The following is a 20,209-nucleotide window of genomic DNA, read 5'->3' on the forward strand; positions in this document are numbered from 1 at the left end:
TTCATCTGGCAGAACGAAGATTTTCTCTACAAGAAAACAGGACCTGAATGGCCCATTGTGCCCAAATATTCATTGTGACCCAGTGATGCCCCCTTTAGCAGCCTGTAAAAGACCTGTTCTGTGATATGGGGATGGGCCTAGGAGCTGTTTTTAAATCAGGGGTTTCTCCTTTGTCATGGTTTGGAGCCAAAAGCCTGGACAATCGTGGAGAACGAATGTGTAATTTAACTTCCTGATCTCTAAGAGGCCTAGTTAGCATACTACAAATTTCTGGGTTATTTTAGATCAGCCCTCCCTCAGCTGAATTCTGTTTTGTGGGACTTACTATCACCTAAGAATTGGTAATTTCTTTATATCAACAATTATACTCTTTCACATCGAAGTTTAATAGTGGAGAGCGATCCAACAAAAGAAGGTCATTTAAAGACATTTTTATTGGCCCATGCCTTTAAATCCTGCACCTGGGAGGCAGAAGCAGATAGATCTCTGTTAGTGGTGGGCTAGAGTGCACCACAGAGAAAGTTCCACAATAGGCTCCAAATGTATACAGAAAAACACTGTCTCATAAATACTTGAATAAATATAAAAATAAAAAAATGAAAAAGAATGCCATTTACACCATTCCCAAATTTAACTCCAAATGGATTTCACACCTACAGGATAAACGTAAAGTGCAAAACTTTTAAAAGACATTAGAGAAACTAGGCCTCTCCATGTTTGGAAAATTGCCTTCCCTATGCACCAAAAGGACATTGGTGTTTTCTTTCTTTTTTTTGCAATATAAAGGCTCATTATATTTTTCCAAGGTATTTTTTTTCTTCTGTCTTCTTGATGCCATCTTTTTACATGGGCTTTGGTGGCGGCAGTGGTGCAGCACCAGCAGGTCTAAATCGTGGTAGGGTTGTTCGGTCCTTCTGGGCTTCCCGAGATCAATTGCTGACTACTTTGCTATGAATAGCACAGCTCACACAGTAATCCAGCTTGACATAGATCTTGGGAAGAACATAAGCATCAAAGACGCTGGCTTCGGATATGTCCTTGACAGCAGCGACCTCTAAGATGTTTTGAATAACGAACTTCTTGATGGCCTTGTCCTTGGGCACGCACTGGGCGCAGTTAGTGCAGCGGATTGGCTGCACATGGCCGCAGCCCTTTTTGGCTTGCCCGCTGTTCCGTCTTTTTTGGTCATCTTGGATCCAAGTCCCGAAAGAGACATTGGTATTTTCTACAATTTTCTACAATTTCCCTGGTCAAAATGATTTCCACAGATGCAACCCACAGAGTGAAGTTTCCATGGACCAGCACCAGGGTCTGGGATGTTTCCAGGACCACATGGGACCTCCGAGAACACTGAATGTGATACCAGGTTCCCACCCAGCTTTGTGTAGGGCCTGCCACATAGTCTCCCATGCCTCCCCATGCCATCCTCCCCTTGCTCACCATGCTGTGGCTTCCATGCTCATCCATGCTCTCTTCCCAATCCTCTGCAGTAGCATTCACAGCACAACCATGAATCCACTGGTGCCTGTTCTACTGTCAACAAAGCCTGCAGCAGGATTCTAGGAAATGTACTGCAAGACATGTGACTGGATGGTTGGACAGGTGTCCCTGACTTGCTAGTGTGTCTTGAGAGACAAGAGCACTTCCTTAAGGTTTAGAGTGTGCTTAAAGACACAGCACTGGGGTCCCTGGCCCTGGCTTCTAGTACAAATCCTTAACTTTTAGAGATCTGCAGAGACACAGATTTCAATATCCCTTATCTGTGTCTCCAGTAGATGATCCAGCTCTCTTCCTTCAGTTAACAGGTATATCTTTTTCTCCCTCATCCACACAATGTGCCTGGATTACACAGACCATTACAGAATACAGACTGGAAAGATTCTCTTAATCAAGAGATGGAAGTGTGCCCAGATTATTAATGCATAAAGACACATTTTTAGGATACAAAAGAAGATGTTTGTGTGGGTAGTGGTGGCACACACCTTTAATCCCAGCACCCAGGAGGAAGAGGCAGGAAGTTCTCTGTGAGTTTGAGATGAGCCTGGTCTACAAGCATTAGTTCCAGGACAGCCTCCATAGCAAGTGAGAAACCCTGTCTGGAAAAATAATGAAAAAAGAGAAGATGTTTACTCTGTGATTTCTTGCTGACTTCAGGAGAACTGAGTCTACTTTTTAACCTGGTAGTCACAGGTACTTCATACAACCCTTAGAGAAATGCAGGAACCAGATCACAAACAAGATGATATATCTTTCTCCTATCAGAAGACGGTTTGATAGCTCCATTACATTGGTAGTTTTATTCCTTAAATTCACATCAAGTTCTGGCAAAATGATTAACAATGAAAAGCATATTCCTCATGGTTAGTTGAATACTAAGAGAGGATGGGGTAGGAAGATTGCCTTTAAGAGCACTATGTTGAGCCAGCACATCTTCCTCAGTGGTCAGATGAAAAAAACACTTGCAACATTAAATGTTCTCTACTTGAGCAAAACTGGTCCAGTGAATCTCTCCATGTTTATAGAGAGTGGATTTATTAGAATGTCTCACAGGATCTTGTCCAGCTAGTCCAACAATGGCTGTCAACCAGTGGAAAGTTGAACAGACCAGTAGTTGTTTTGTATGAGTCTGGATGTCTCAGCTGATCTTCAGTATACACGAGTATTACAAAGAAATTGTCTCTAAAGTTAAGAAAGGAACAAACCCAGTAGCGACAGCTAGGGCAATCAGGCAAAGGGAGAGAACTTTCCTTCTTCAATTTCCCTTGTATATGTATACTGCTACCAAAAGATGTGACCCAGATTATAGATACATTTTTTCTAAACTTTTAAAAATATTTTAGGAGACAGCATTTATCTATGTAGCCCTGCAACATACTCTGTAGACCATGTATTTCAATCCCAGGAAATCCAACTCCTGAAGGGAGGCATTTGAGATGGGCACCAACACCAATCTGGTAAAGGTGGATTTTATCACCTCCAAAGACCTAGATTAAAGACATGTTCCCATTTTAGGAACTTTAATAAGAAATTGCCTGCAGGATGGTGGTGACACAAGTCCTTAATCACAGCAGTTGAGTTGGAGAGGCAGATGGCTCTCTCTGAATTCAAGGCTAGCCTGGTCAACAAAGAATTCCAGCACTGGCTCCATATCTACTGAGATACCCTGTCTTGAAAAACATAAAAACAAACACCAAACAAACAAGCAAACAAAAAATGTCTTAGCAAATTTTGTTTTATGTAATTCTAGAAGTAGTCAGTTTGACTACCTAGAATAGCATTCACAGCAACCAAGACAGAAAAATTGAGAAAAAATTCTGACCTCTGGTGACAAGGAGATCATGGGTGTAATTTCCAAAAAAAGAAAATTCTTTTCCTAAACAAGGAAAGCATGGGGATTTTATTTAGGGAGCCCAGAAATGTTCCTGTGGAGTTCTCCCTATTCTGAAGGATAGTCAGTCAGCAAATCCACTCCTGAACATGATCACAATGTAAAAGCAGAAATACTTACAAACATTCTTTTCTCAGGGGTCACCAAAATGAAAGGAACTGCATTGAAGGCTCACAGAATTAGGAACTTTGAGGACCACTGATCTAGATGCTACTAAATATGACAATATGTTGTTGGTGGTGCTAATCAATCAGTCTCTTTCACACGTGGAAAAACTGAGTCCAAGGGATACAAATCAAAAAGCTTCTTGCTAAGAAGTAGAAAGACAAGAACCATCTCTGTGGACTCTCCAATCCAGCAACAAAGAAAGGCAGAGATGACCACTCCACAATATTTGTGGTCCCTGACAAAATAGACACTTGCCAGTAGAATTCTGTCTCCTTGGCCAGCTCATTGGCATTTTCTCAAGCCTGGGTTTTCTCAATCTCCAAGTTCTGCAAGCCCAAGGAGGCCTGTTTATGCTTCACCTTCAGCTATTCCTAGAAAGGTTTGTGCCTGTGGTGGGGCCTTGACGAACAACCAAATAACTGCATGAATATATGCCTTCGAGGAGCACAAACAAAATATTACCACATTTGTCCTTTTTGTCTAAAATAGAAAGTTATAGCAAATATAAGAAAAAGTAAACAATAGTTAAAATAACTATGTTCAATATTTATAGGCAATAAATGCAATGTCTGGTCCATCAGCTTTTGAAAAATCTGGAAAAAATACTCCAATCTCTATCCTATTTTGGTGAGTCCAAAAGTTTGTACCTAATTTACATTCTATTCTAATTTGCATTATCAAAGCTATCTTTTTTCTTGCTCGAAACCTTGTACCCTTTAGAATTCTTAAATGAATTTCTTTTCTGATTCTGATAACAAGAAAAACTTTAACTGTAGCTATAGTCTTCAACTCCATCAGATACCCAAGAAAGAAATGACATTACTCGAGTAAGCAGTAAGTGCAAGCAAGAGACTTCCAAAAATGTGAGAAATTACAGAAACTGCTGGCTGCCAGGACAGTCAACAAAGGGTCCTCTGTAAAATTGGGACATCCATCATTGGCCTACCAGCCTAGCATATCTCACAGATTTTTCTATGAGGCAGTATTTTTGAAGGACTGTTCCACTGTCTGAGGAAGATTCACTCTCTTATATGTTCATCTTTCCCAATTCAGACAGCGTACTGACAGCAGTTCAGGCAAGAGCACTTTCTTGCCATTGGTTTAATGTAGCCAGGCAGTGGTGGTATAAAAACATAACTCTGGGAAATCTTTCAAATCAGGATGCTGATGGAATAAGGTATCTCCATTAAGAAGATGATGCTAAATTTCATTCAGTACTTTAAATTTATTTATTTTTTAATTTTAAATGCATTGATGTTATGCCTGCATGTATGTCTCTGGAAGTGTGTCAAGTACCCTAGAACTATAGCTACAGACAGTTTTGAGCCACCATGTGTGTACTGAGAATTGAACCCAGGTCTTCTGGAACATCAGCCAATGTTCATAACTGTTGTAGCATCTCTCTAGCCCCATTGTTCAGTCCTTTATCTACAATTGTAAATGATGGCTTTAGAAATGGACAGAGACTTCACTTTCTCCTTCCTTGGTGATTGGAACTTTGATTATAATGTTTTCTTCTTAAACATAGATTTACTTAATTTTTGAGCTTTAATAAATTTCAAAAATGACTGCCTATGAGAGGAAATTAACAAACAAGTTGTTTTCCCCTAAGTAACATGTATCTATCAAATAGACAAAACAAATAACCAAATGTAGTCATGTATCTAATGAATCATATTATTTTAGAAATTTTTCACCTGAAATAACACTCACCCATTTGATTCATTGTCTCCCATATTCTTTTGAGTTATACAATATGAAATCAAATTTTCTGAAAATATATGTATTGTGGTAATGAAGTATTTGCTATAGTTGTTTCTGATGTGTAATTAGAGTATAAATCCAAAATCTCGATCTAAAAGTATAGAAACTTAATTGACTGCAAATCCCACAGTATTAGTCAGGATTCTCTAGAGTCACAGAACTTAAAGATTTCCTCTATCTATCTATCTATCTATCTATCTATCTATCTATCTATCTATCTATTTTTCTTTCTATCTATCAATCAATCAATCAATCTATCTATCTATCTATCTACACATATGTGTACAGGGATTTAATGGAATGCCTTATAGGCTGTAGTCCAACAGTGGCCAGAAGTGAATGGAAAGCTGAATAATCTAGAGTTGCTCAGTCCCACAAGGCTTGGTGTTTCAGAATTTTTTATATGATGAAATCCCAAAGTAGTAGTCTTCAATGCCTTTGAAGGAATGGATGTGCTGACAAGGAGAGGGATAGTAGACAAAGATCTAACACACTATCTTCCTTCTTTCATTGTACTTACAGCATAAGGTGTGACTTAGATTACAGGTGTGCCTTAGACCCACAAGGTCTGGATTAAAGCCATGTGTCATCCAGCCTCAGGATCTGTATCAAAGGCACGTTATCTTCATGCTTCAAGGCTCAGATTGCAACTCTTCCCTCTATCTTAAAATTACAGTTCATTCCAGATATAATCATATAGTCAAGTCAACAACAAATGTTAGTCATGGCAATCCATCCCTTGTTCAGAAACCTCAGTAAACCTGGCCCTAGTCTTCTCTACCTCAGTCAACCAATCTTATAAAAGACCCGATGTGGCTATAGGTCTATGGTTGCACTAGAAGGCATTGTAAGAGTAGTAGTAACCATAGGGGTATGGAAAACTACTTCATGTAGCTTGCTTCTCTCTTCAGGACTAGCTTGAGCCTGCTCTCTCTCTCTCTCTCTCTCTCTCTCTCTCTCTCTCTTTCTCTCTCTCTCTCTGTGTGTGTGTGTGTGTGTGTGTGTGTGTGTGTGTAAATGTGTGTCTGTCTCTCTCTCTCTGTTTCTCACTGTGTCCGTTTTTTTGAGATAGGGATACTCTGTGTGGGTTTTTAGACCAATCTATATCGAACACACAGACATATGCCTGTCACTGGCTTACCAGTGTTGGGATTAATGTCACATGCCAACACCACCCAGCAGGTTTAATCTCATATATATATATATATATATATATATATATATATATTATATATACATATATCAAATGCATTAGGTAATAGATAGTTGAAATGCCTGTCCTACTTCATGACTTGGTGTGTTCAGGATTCATTGTAATTCAGTGACCCCTGTGAAATGTTCAGTTTCTTCCAGTGGTTGGGATTAATGGTATGTGCCCCCATAAATAGCTATATTTATTTTTTAAAATGCTTTCATGCCAGTCACTTGGAATGAGGTTAGTAGGCATTGTTTTGTCTTCAATGATACTATTCTTGTAAGTTATTATGTTTTGTTATTTTCCTGCTTGTGTGTGTGTGTGTGTGTGTGTGTGTGTGTGTCTGTCTGTCTGTCTGTCTGTCTGTCTGTCTTTCTGTCTGTCTGTCCATGTGTAGACTGTGTAGCAAGGCCTTTAAACACAGATTGATCTTCCTGTCTCTGTGCCACATTGTAGGAATGCACTACAACACCTAGCTTGAAAATAACTCATAGAGTTTAAGTCTGTTCTTCTTTTCATGACCAGAGAGGGCAGGAGACGGTGTAAGGACACCTGATATATGAGTTCCAGACAGTATTGAACATTTATATGTACTAGGAATAGAAGCTGTATGCTCTGAAAGAATCCTCAGTGCTTTTCACTGCTAAAGTATTTCCACCCAAAGTTTTCTGTTACTTTTTGCTTGTTTGTTTTTTGAGACAGGTTTTCTCTGTGTAACAGTTCTGGCTGTCCCAGAACACACTCTGTAGACCAGGCTGGCCTCAAATGCACAGAGATCCACCTGCCTCTGTATCCAGAGTGCTGAGATTTAAAGGCGTGTGCCAACACTGCCTGACAATTTTTCTATTTTTAATTATGTTTCCTGTCCAAGGCAGCCTTGTCAGGGTCAGGCACCTGATGCTGATTAAAAAGCAGAATTATCCTCCATTTGAGAGAATAAGTGCCAGGAAGGGATGAGCTTCTTAATTGTTTATGCAATAAAACATGGTAGGCAATTTTCCATATATCTACAACCAACAAAAAATGGATGAAGCTGTTTGTATTTATGTATTTCAGTATATGTATTCACCAACACATAACAAGGAAGCAGCTGCAAGTGATTTGGGAATGGATGGAGCAATGAGATAAAGGGGAAAGTGGTATCATACATTCTAATTTTCAGGTTATGGATATAAATTTTAAATAAATGAGGGACGGGAGATATGGCTCAGCAATTAAGAGCACTTGGTGTTATTATAGAGGACTCAGGCTCCATTTCCAGAACCATTAACCATTTGCTGTAACTCCAGTCCCAGGTATCTCCTGCCTTCTTCTGGACTTTGTAAGTACTGTGCACAGACACATGCAGGAAAACACCCATATACTAAATTTGTAAAATGTTAGTAAAAGGAAAGTTGTAATTCTCCACAGCCCAGAGACAAAGAACAGCTAAGGACAGATAAAATGAACTCCTCATGTCTTGCATGGAAGCAGCTATGAACTTCCAATGAGCCAGCCTGCTCAGAGGCAAAAACAGCTTTGTTCTGATGTCTACAGAGGTTATCATAACCATGAATCTAAGGGCTAAATATACAGTGTTCTCTATCTTTTGCAACTGGGAGAATCGTGGCATTGGGACTGTTACCTTTTAGATCAAACATCAAGATTGACAGGTAGCATAGGTTCTGACAATCTACTTTCACAGTGTCATTTACTTCATTTTCTGCTAAGATGTTGTTGCTCATTTAGAATATGCCAGAGGCATTTCTTTCCATCATTTTTATGATTTACATATGTTCCTGTATGACTTTGATGTAACAATATCCCTAAAAGTCTTTCTTCTACATTGTGGTGATGTTCAGATGTGCATTTGATAAGTGAACAAGCTTAGGAATAGGCAGAGGCCTATGTGAATGTGTCCAGAATCACTAAGTAAAATCCCCATCCTTCCTTTATTGAGGAAAAGCATTGTTATTGAAATAACACCCATGCTCTCCTTGTCTTCTGAAGGTAAACGTTCTTTATCCTTTTTTCTGTTTGTGCTGTTGTGGTTGCTATTCTTGGCACTCAAACTGACTGTCTCCGGAAATAACTAAAACCTAAACAGCTGTGTCATCTGTGAAGAATTTTTCTTAAAGGTTTTGAAATTAAAGATGAATCTTTGATCTGGATAATATGAAAAAATAAGAGGCTCCATTGTTGATGAAAGTCAATTGGTGGCAGTGTATATCTTTAATCCCAGCACTCATTAGGGAGAGGCAGTTGGATTTTGAAAGTTTGAGACCAGCCTGGTTTATAAAAGGAGTTTCAGTGATAAACAGAGTTACCTTGTCTCGAAAACAGAAAAAACCAATCAAACAGAGAAAAATATTCACGTTTAATCTGGATCACAACTTCTGGTATCAGCTGACATATATGAAGGATGTTGAAGAAGAAATCTCTCTTTACCTTCTTTCTCTACCTCTAGCTACCATTACTAGCATTATAGCCTACCTCTTTGGATTTTATTCTATACTGAAGACCATCTGATTTATTCAGCATCATGGACTGAGCAACTACTGGATAATTTACATTTCCATTGGTAGGCGGTCATTGTTGGACTACCTGGACCACAGCTTGTGAGACATTCTCCATTCTAATAACTCCACTTTCTATGCACATGGAGAGAATCACTCTACCAGTCCTGTTCATGTAGATAACCTAGAATAATGCGGCTATTTTTTCACCTGCTCAATGATGAAGATGTGCTGACTAACAATAATGCTTAGAAACACATTCTTCCTAGTTCCATTATTCTCTAAATCTTCAACTTTGCATGAAGACTACTCTTTAGAGGCTGGTGAGATAGCTCAGCAGTTAAGAGCACTGGATCCTGTTCAGGAGAACCTGGGTTGAAGTCCTAGCACCCACATGGATGCTCACAACTGTCGGTGACTCCAATTCACGGAGATCTGACACATTCACGTAGACATGCATGCAAGCAAAGCACCAATGCACATAAACTATCAATCATTTACAAATGGAAAAGAAAGATAACACTTTATTGTTGTTCATTTGCCAAGAGTTAGGTCTGAAGTTCAGGTTCCTAAACCAATGGAGTCCTCATCCAGCCTTCTGATTGGAGAAAGACCTATTTTCTTGTTTGAAATTTGGTTCCTGTTTTTTCCCCGGGTTGTCTGAAGTCCCAGTGACAGCCATGAAAAAAAGCACCTTCAGTACCTCTGGCCTCAGTGTGAAGCAAATATCTCCTTTTGTGTCCTGAAATAATAATCTCTCTCTCTCTCTCTCTCTCTCTCTCTCTCTCTCTCTCTCTCTCTCTCTCTGTTTTTCAAGAAAGGGTTTCTCTGTGGCTTTGGAGACTATCCTGGAACTAGCTCTAATAGACTAGAATGGCCTCGAACTCACCGATTCACTTTCCTCTGACTACCAAGTGCTGGGATTGAAGATGCACAGCACCACTGCCTGGCTTGAAATCTCTCTTTTGTTGTTAATATTCTTTGAAACCTTCCATCTGTGGGACAGGGAATAATCACTCCACCCACATGGTATAGTGGCCTGTGCAAGCTAGCTAGGCACATTGTATTCAGGAGGAAAAAGGAGTAAAGGAAGACAGCAGGGTCTGCTCTCGGAGCCAGGGCAATTGTTATTGAAATGCTTTTCTTTGCTGATCCATAAAAGTTCTTTGTATGGTGGGTAAAGCCACATAAGGAATCTTTGTGCTGTGTCTTTAAGGACAATGTAACCCTATGGCAGGTGCTTTCCTTACTCTTGCGTCACTAACCAATCAGGTCCTCCAGGTGATTTGTCAGTCAGAAGAGGTACAGGGCACTTCCTGGCACCAGTTTCTGGCTTGTCTCTGAAGAGGAGTTGCTCCTTATTTTGTAAGCTGTGCTGTGATCACTGTAATCACTGCTACAGGAAGCTGAGTGGAGAGATTGGGCAAGCTGTGTTTTGACAGCATGGTGAGGGGCTGCTCTCCCCATATGTGAGGAGCAGATGGTGAGTTGTGGAAACCGGGGTGGTGGGTCCTCTGAGTAGGAACCTTCAGACAGTTTCACTAACCTGTGACGTTTCACATGGCCCATGCAACTCTATGTCTCCCTCTCTATGTCTCTATTTTTCTCTCACCCATTGTGGCCTTGAACTCACAGAGTTCCAGGAAATTCTTCACTGACAGGACCCTGAGGTGAAGGTGGTGGGAGATTAGAAGTTGAGGAAATGTAGAAGGTAGAAATAGAACACACTTGTCATTTATCTTGGGGCTGGAGAACTCTCTAAGACCCACCTTCACATGAAACAATTTTATTTTCAAAACAAGTTTACAGCCTGGAGAGATGGCTCAGGGTTTAAGAGCAGTGGCTTCTCTTACAAAGGTCCTGAGTTCAATTCCTAGTGACCACATGGTGGCTCACAACCATCTGTTATGAGATCTGGTGCCCTCTTCTGGTGTGCAGATGTACATGGAAGCAGAATGTTGTATACATAATAAATAAATAAAATCTTTAAAAAACACAGCTGGACATTGGTGCTGCATGCCTTTAATCCCAGCACTTGGGAGGCAGAGGCAGGCAGATCTCTGTGAATTGGAGGGCAGCCTGTTCTCCAGAGCGAGTGTTAGGATAGGCTTCAAAGCAACACAGAGAAACCATGTCTCAATAAAAGCCAAATTTCTTGCAATTTTTTGTTTATACATCTTGTTTGTGAGAGATGTTTCCCATGTATATACACAGCACATGCCAGAGAAGATGGAGTCAGATACCCTGGATCTGAAGAGCCAGGTAGTTATGAGCCTCTAAATTTGGGTATTGGGATTTGAACTCAGGTCGTCCCCAAGAAAATTAAGTGCTGACCCACCAGCCAAACACATAGCCCTTTTAGGCAAAATGCTAAAAGTCTTTCTGAGATTAAAAACAAGAATAAAAGAACCTACATAATGTTTCCAAAGCTATATGAAAATTGGAAACAGATTGATTTCTCAAAAGGAATACAAAATAAATAGTACACACATTGACACAATGGAAATTGTATACTTAAAACAAATACACAGCAATATAGAAGGAGTGTGATATTAAGGAAAGAAAAGAAGGTACAGATAGAAAAAGCCAAGTCAGGAAAATATAATCAACTTATCATCAAAAGAACAAAGGAAACTCAGCCAAGTAAACTGAGATCTTGACCTATGTTACGAAACTACCCATGATTCTATGTGTTTAGAAATTAAATAAACAGATATCAAACCTGCCACAAAATTAACTCCAAGGGTACCTTCTACTTCTGACGCTCCTTATTGGTATTTCTTACAAACAGAGAGGTCCCATAGTCTCGAGCTCTCTCCACAAATGGGGTAATCTCTTGTTGTGTATCTGCAAACTCTCATGTTCTCTCGTGGTTTGAGGCAAAGCCACCAAACACAATGCACCCCTGTTAAATGTCTGCAGATCAGAAATTCCTTTTGTTCCCTGGAACTCAACTTCTATGAAACTTGCCATTGTAACAGGAAGTAGCAGAAAGTTAAAAGCACTCTGATCACATATTGCTGAAAGATGATCCCTATCACCTCAGTAGGATCCATATGGCATTAATTTTGTGGAGCCTGTAAATGGTTTCTCCAAGCAAGGTGCTATTTTGTTGGTGGTTTAACAAATGAAGCTTGCCAGGTGGTGTTGGCACACACCTTCAATCGTTGATAGGCAGAGTCTTTGACTTCAAGGGAGTTCCAGTTCAGGCTCCAAAGCTACACATAGAAACCCTGTCTCAATAACAAAATAAGAAACAAACAAACAACCAAAAATTAAAACAAAAAAAGCTTGCCTGAAGATCAGAGTGTTGAGCTAGGCAGTAGTTAGCCATAGATGCCAGACCATGGTGGAGCACCTCTTTAATTCCAGCACTTGGGAGGCAAAGGCAAGTGGATCTCTGTGATTTTAAGACCACCCTTGGTTACAGGAGATTGATACAATCTAAAAGTGTAGCAGAGCCGGGTGGTGGTGGCTGAAACCATTATCCTATTACTTGGGAGTTGTAAATAGGAGTAATAGGCCTGGAAGGGAAATATGCTGGCCACTGTGCCTGGCAGCCCCTACCCCCTCAATGAAATATGGAATCAGCCCTTTCACTACTGGCCATTCACCACTAGTGATGTGTTACAACTGGCATTCACAGGATGCCCCCTTTTCAGGAAATCCCAGAGACCTTATTAACCTATTAGAAACTGTCCATTTTACTTACCACCTTTCTTGGGGCAATTTTCAGAAATTTTAAGAACTTATTCATTACAGGGGAACAGAACAGAAAGCTGGAAGCCTCCTGGAAACTGGTTCTGGGGAAACTTCCACTGATCCTTCTGTAGTCAACATCAGTTTTCCTTCCAATCACTCTGACTGGGACTAAAGCATGACAGGAGGTAAGGGGAGAACTTTGTCTATTGCCAGACTCTGTTAATGGGTCTCAGGATGGCAGCTAGGAAGCCAGACAATATGTCTAAGGTATATAATATTAGACAGAGACCTGATGAAGTTCTGGCAGTATACTTAGTGAAACTCCAGAAAGCCTTCCATAGATATACAAAATTTTATTCTAAAACTGAGGGAAATGTACAATCATGCTTGCCTATGTCAATCAGGCAGCCCCAGATATTAAGAAAAGAGTTACAGTCATTAGAAAGGCAAGTAGAGAAAAGTCTTAGGGATCTTGTGGCAGAGGTGGAAAAGTTGTAGAATAAGAGACAAAAACCTGAACACAAGGAAGAGAAGAAGGAAAAGATAGAAGAAATGGGACTTGCCAAGATTCAAGAACCCAGCAAAGGAGGCTAAAAATCCCAGACCCCCAAGGTGGCCTGAAAGAGGAGAACAAATTAAACTTAAGTGAAGTGAATTAAATTAAAGTGAAGATAAAACCAATGTACATTATGCAAGGAGGAAGGATATTTGCCAGGGAATGTCCCCCAAACTCCAAATGTACCAAAGGTACGCAGGTCCTACAGGCATACACAGGGGAAGAGGACAGTGGTTGAAGGGGACAAGGCTTGTTCCCCCTCCCTGAGCCCAGAGTAAACCTAAAATTAGAGGGAAGCAGTTGACTTCATAGTGGACATAGAATGTGGGGTCTTGGTAGAGACCAGTGGCATATTAAAAAAAAACTGGACCCTGTGGTGGCAGGATGGACCCCTTGCCTACACATTATAGCAGCTGTAGCCTTATTGATCAGAGATGCTGATAAATTAACTCTAGGAAAAACTATCATTACCACACTCTATGCATTAGGACAGGTGCAAAAACACCTCCAGAAAGATCATTAAGCAATGCTCAGATGACTCACTATCAGGCCTTGCTCCTTAATCCAAACAGAACAACTTTCCAGGTTCTAGTGAACCTTAATCAGGCCACGTTACTACCAGACCCCAAAGTAGATCTGGCTGAACGACTTGCCCATGGGGATATCTGCTCAAAAGGCAGGACTGATAGCTCTTACTTGAGCATTAAAAATGGGAAAAGACAAAAGGTAAAAAGCATATATATATATATATATATATATATATAGAGAGAGAGAGAGAGAGAGAGTAGGTATGCTATTGCCACAGGCCATGTCCACAAGGCCATATACAAAGAAAAAGGCCTCCTTACAGCAGAAGGGAAAAAAATCAAGAACAAATAGAAGATATTAAGTCTCCTGAATGCACTTTGGGTGCCCTCTAAATTGGCCAAAATCTATTGTCCATGGCACAAGAAGGGGTCAGGACCTATACAAATGGGAAATAATCTTTCAGACAAAGCAGCCAAAGAGGTAGCTCTGACTTCAAAGGTCATGGCAACCCTAATCAACCCAGGAGCAGGGAGTTTGCCTAAAATCCCCAACTACACTCCTGAGGATCTGGCTTGGGTACGTAGTCAGCCCATGGCACAAAGAGGATATGAAGAGAACTCGTGGTGGACTGCTGAGAGATGTCCCATCCTGCCAAGAAAATTGGGGATAGGAATAGTTTTAAAAAATCCACCGCACCTCACACCTGGGTATATGAAGGATTCGAGACTTGCTCCCGGAGCTAATATGAAAATTCCAAATGGAGATGAAGCCATTGAAGAAATTGTTTCACATTGTCAGGCTTCTCAACAAACCAATGCAGTGTCTCCCTCCTCCACCCCTGGCGCCGCGGTGAGGGGAAATCGACCGGGTATGTGTTGGGAACTGGACTTTACAGAAATTAAACCTGGTAAATTAGGGTTCAAATATCTACTAATATTTATAGACACCTTCTCAGGATGGACACAGGCGACCCCACCAAACATGAGATATCTAACAACGTGGACAAGAAGCTAATTGACGGGATTCTACCCATGTGTGGTTTTCCAGTGATGTTGGGATCACACAGCGGACAGCGTTTCTCTCTCAGGAAAGTCAGGAACAGCGCTGGAGGCGGATTGCAGACTCTCTCTCTCTCTCTCTCTCTCTCTCTCTCTCTCTCTGTGACTCCATTTCCCAGAATCCTCTCTCTCTGTGACTCCATTTCCCAGAATTCTCTCTCTCTCTGTGACTCCATTTCCCAGAATTCTCTCTCTCTCTGTGACTCCATTTCCCAGAATCCTCTCTCTCTGACTCCATTCCCAGAATCCTCTCTCTCTGGCTCCATTTCCCAGAATTCTCTCTCTCTCTCTTTCTCTCTCTCTCTCTCTCTCTCTCTCTCTCTCTCTCTCTCTCTGTGACTCCATTTCCCAGAATCCTCTCTCTCTCTGACTCCATTTCCCAGAATCCTCTCTCTCGCTCTCTCTCTCGCTCGCTCTGTGACTCCATTTCCCAGAATCCTCTCTTTCTGTGACTCCATTTCCCAGAATACTCTCTCGCTCTGTGACTCCATTTCCCAGAATCCTCTCTTTCTGTGACTCCATTTCCCAGAATTCTCTCTCTCTGTGACTCCATTTCCCATAATGCTCCTCTCTGTGACTCCATTTCCCATAATCCTCCTCTCTCTCTCTCTCTCTCTCTCTCTCTCTCTGTGACTCCATTTCCCAGAATCCTCTCTCTGTGACTCCATTTCCCAGAATCCTCTCTCTCTGACTCCATTACCCAGAATCCTCTCTCTCTGACTCCATTTCCCAGAATCCTCTCTCTCTCTCTCTCTGGTGATCTTGACTTCTGCCCTCACTTCCTATAGGCTTCAGAGTCCCTAAGCCCTCACTTCCTGTCAGCTTCAGGGTCCCTATGCCCTCACTTTTGTGGGCTACACGGTCCCTATGCCCTCACTTCCCGTCGAGTTACAAACCCAGCCGCCTCACTTCCCATTTGTGTCATGATCGGGCTGCCCTCACTTCCTGTCGGCTTCAAAACCTAGGTGGCCTCACTTCCTGTCGACTTCAAAACCTGGCCACCCTCACTTCCTGTCAGCTTCAGATTCTGGCAACCCTCACTTCCTGTCGACTTCAAAACCTGGCCACCCTCACTTCCTGTCACCTTCAGAATCTGGCCGCCCTCACCTCCGGTTGGCTTCAAAACCTGGCCACCATCACTTCTTGTCGGCTTCAAACCTGGCTTCCCTCACTTCCTGTCGGCTTCACAACCTGGCCACAATCACTTTCTGTCGGCATTACAATCCCTATGCCATCACTTCCTCTCAGATTCAGAACCTGGCCACACTCACTTCCTGTTGGGTTCCCAGTCCTGCTGCCCTCATTTCCTGTCGACTTCACAGTCCCAATGGCCTCACTTCCTGTCAGGTTCACAATGCAGCCTCTGTCACTTCCTGTTTAGGTGACTCCGCCCCCTGTGACTGTGACTCCGCCCCTGTGACTGTGACCCCGCCCCCTGTCACCGATGATGACGTAAACAACAGTGATGTCAACGACTCCAATAATAATGTACAATAACGACAGGGGCGGGGCAGGCGGCTGGGCCCCCGAGGGTGATGGGCGCCGAGGTGGGCGGGGCTCCGTGGGGCAGCAGACTACACCTTGCTGTCAATCACAACCTTAGACCCGCCCCCTCCCTCCCTGTCGTCAAATAGCCTCTTAGCCCCGCCCACCCAGGCCGCTGTGACTGACAGGTCGGCTGTCCAGGGGCGGGGCTTAGAGTTGATGACAGCAGGAGGGGGGACGGGTCCAGCGTTGATTGACACAGCAGGGATAAGGCGGGCCGCCCGTGATTGACAGGAGGTCTGAGGTGGGCGGGGCTTACGGTTGATTCGCGTCTCACACCACAGGGGGAGTGGCTTCTGCGTGTTGACACGTTAGGTCACTGGGGGCGGGACTGAGGGTTGACTGACAGCAAGAACCACGGTGGGCAGGGCCCGAATTTTGATTGACGATGAACCACAGGGGGGGGCGGGGAGGGAGGAGGGGGTAACCTCGCATTGATTGACAGATCTAGCCCCTGGAGGCGGGTCTTAGGGTCGATCCACTTCTCACTCCGCACGGGGCGGGGCCAACGCGTGCTGATTGACACTAGGTAGGGGCCCTAGTGAGAGGGGACCGCATTGATTGACACCCAGGTGGGCGGGACCTGAACTGCAAACTGTACCCTGATTCTGGGATTCAAAGGTGTGGGCGGGGCCTCAGCGGGGACGGGCGGGGCATCAGCGGGTAGGGGCGGGCCCTCGGCAGGGAGGGCGGGGTCTCAGCGGGGAGGGCGGGGCCCCAGGTCCGCGTTGACGACTTCGGGTCCGGTCCCGGCCTCAGTGGACTTGGCCAGCGGTGTAGACGCGGCCCTGCTCCTCCCGGGTCCCCGGGGTCCGAGCGGCATCATCCGCACCCCTGGCCCCGGGGCGTCGTCTACGCGGGTCCCGACCCGAATCCGAACCCGGGACCCCGCTCACCCGACCCGTTCCGGATCCGCATCAACCTGCATCAACACGGGCGGCGGCCGGGGCGTGGCCGGGGCAGGGGCGTGAAGGGACGGGGGGGCGGGGGGTGGCGGGCCGTGACGGGTCGGTCGGCAGGGGCCGCTGTGTAGACGCCGCCGCCTACAGACTGGACCCTGGACCCCGCTCCACGTCTACACCGTGTACACCGCATGGAGCCGCTCGCCGCGTTCGTGTCCCGGACCTTTGCCCCCCGCGGGCGCCGCCCAGAGCCGGGTTCGGATCCGGACCTGGGGGAAAAAATCGCCAAATAAAACCCGGATCCGGGACTCTCTCTCTCTGTGACTCCATTTCCCTTAATGCTCCTCTCTCTCTTTCTCTCTGTCTGTGACTCCGTTTCCCAGAATCCTCTCTCTCTCTCTGTTACTCCATTTCCCAGAATGCTCTCTCTGACTCCATTTCCCAGAATCCTCCCTCTTGCTCTCTCTCTCTCTCTCTCTCTCTCTCTCTCTCTCTCTCTCTGTGACTCCATTTCCCAGAATGCTTTCTCTGACGCCATTTCCCAGAATCCTCCCTCTTGCTCTCTCTCTCTCTCTCTCTCTCTCTCTCTCTCTCTCTGTGACTCCATTTCCCAGAATGCTTTCTCTGACGCCATTTCCCAGAATCCTCGCTCTCGCGCTCTCTCTCTCTGTGTGACTCCATTTCCCAGAATTCTCTCTCTCTCTCTCTCTCTCTCTCTGGTTATCTTGACTTCTGCCCTCACTTCCTGTAGGCTTCAAGGTCCCTATGCGCTCACTTCCTGTCAGCTTCAGGGTCCCTATGCCCTCACTTCCTGTCGAGTTACAAACCCAGCCACCTCACTTCCCATTAGTGTCACGATTGGGCTGCCCTCACTTCCTGCCGGCTTCACAACCCAGGTGGCCTCACTTCCTGTCGGCTTCAAAACCTGACTACCATCACTTCCTGTCGGCTTCAAACCTGGCTTCCCTCAGTTCCTGACGGCCTCAGAACACATCCGCCCTCATTTCCTGTCGGCTTCAAAACCTGGCCGCGCTCACTTCCTGTGGGCTTCAGAACCCGGCCTCCCTCACTTCCTGTCGTCTTCACAACCTGGCCACATTCACTTCCTATCAGCAGCACAATCCCTATGCCCTCACTTCCTCTCAGATTCAGATCCTGGCCACACTCACTTCCTGTTGGTTTCCCAGGACTGGTGCCCTCATTTCCTGTCGACTTCACAGTCCCAATGCCCTCACTTCCTGTCAGGTTCACAATGCAGCTTCCATCACTTCCTGTGACTGTGACTCCGCCCCCTGTGACTGTGACTGTGCCCCTGTGACTATGACTCGGCCCCTGTGACTGTGACTCCGCCCCTGTGAGTGTGACTCCGCCCCCTGTGACTGTGACTCTGCCCCTTTGACTCTGACTCCTCCCCCTGTGACTGTAACTCCGCCCCTGAGACTGTGACTCCGCCCCTGTCACCGATGATGACGTAAACAACAGTGATGTCAACGACAATAATAATGAACAATAACGACAGGGGCGGGGCAGGGGGCTGGAACCCGAGGGTGATGGGCCCCGTGGTGGGCGGGGCTCCGTGGGGCAGCAGACTACACCCTGCAGTCAATCTCAACCTTAGCCCCGCCCTCTCCTTCCCTGTCGTCAAATCACCTTTTAGGCCTGCCCACCCAGGCCGCTGTGACTGACAGGTTGGCTGCCCAGGGGCGGGGCTTAGTGTTGACTGACAGCGGGAGGGGGGAGGACGGGTCCAGCGTTGATTGACACAGCAGGGAAAAGGCTGTGACTGTGACTCCGCCCCCTGTGACTGAAAACATCTGTTTATATTGAAACAAATTATATTATAACTGAGATGATAATGGATTCTATCCAATCGTCATCGTTTTCGACGGTCACTGGGTCCCCCGCCCCTGTGGGGACAAAAGCAAACCCTCTTCCCTGATGCAACTCACGTCCTGGTTTCTGTCCTGAGCTCTCAGTGTCTCTGGGTCACGCAGCCTGCTGTAATTCACAGTTTATTTTATCTGACGTCTCCAGCGCTGCTGTTGCATTTTCAGGTTTCTATGCTGAGCTCTCAGTGTCTCTGGATCACGCAGCCGGCTGTAATTTACAGTTTATTTTATCTGACGTCTCCAGCGCTGCTGTTGCATTTTCAGGTTTCTATGCTGAGCTCTCAGTGTCTCTGGGTCACGCAGCCTGCTGTAATTCACAGTTTATTTTATCTGACGTCTCCAGCGCTGCTGTTGCATTTTCAGGTTTCTATGCTGAGCTCTCAGTGTCTCTGGATCACGCAGCCTGCTGTAATTCACAGTTTATTTCTATCTGACGTCTCCAGCGCTGCTGTTGCATTTTCAGGTTTCTGTCCTGAGCTCTCAGTGTCTCTGGGTCACGCAGCCTGCTGTAATTCACAGTGTATTTTATCTGACGTCTCCAGCGCTGCTGTTGCATTTTCAGGTTTCTATCCTGAGCTCTCAGTGTCTCTGGATCACGCAGCCTGCTGTAATTCACAGTTTATTTTATCTGACGTCTCCAGCACTGCTGTTGCATTTTCAGGTTTCTATGCTGAGCTCTCAGTGTCTCTGGATCACGCAGCCTGCTGTAATTCACAGTTTATTTTATCTGACGTCTCCAGCGCTGTTGTTGCATTTTCAGGTTTCTATGCTGAGCTCTCAGTGTCTCTGGGTCACGCAGCCTGCTGTAATTCACAGTTTATTTTATCTGACGTCTCCAGCACTGCTGTTGCATTTTCAGGTTTCTATGCTGAGCTCTCAGTGTCTCTGGATCACGCAGCCTGCTGTAATTCACAGTTTATTTTATCTGACGTCTCCAGTGCTGTTGTTGCATTTTCAGGTTTCTATCCTGAGCTCTAACTGTCTGTGGATCACGCAGCCTGCTGTAATTCACAGTTTAT

General features: G+C 44.5%; 1 pseudogene; it reads right to left on the reverse strand.

Annotated features, from left to right (window-relative positions):
- Positions 1-842: 842 nt before the first annotated feature.
- Positions 843-1,467, reverse strand: LOC100771933 (annotated as a pseudogene).
- Between the last annotated feature and the right edge of the window lie 18,742 nt (positions 1,468-20,209).

The sequence above is a fragment of the Cricetulus griseus genome, unplaced genomic scaffold (genome assembly GCF_003668045.3).
Source record: "Cricetulus griseus strain 17A/GY unplaced genomic scaffold, alternate assembly CriGri-PICRH-1.0 unplaced_scaffold_13, whole genome shotgun sequence".
NCBI lineage: Eukaryota > Metazoa > Chordata > Mammalia > Rodentia > Cricetidae > Cricetulus > Cricetulus griseus.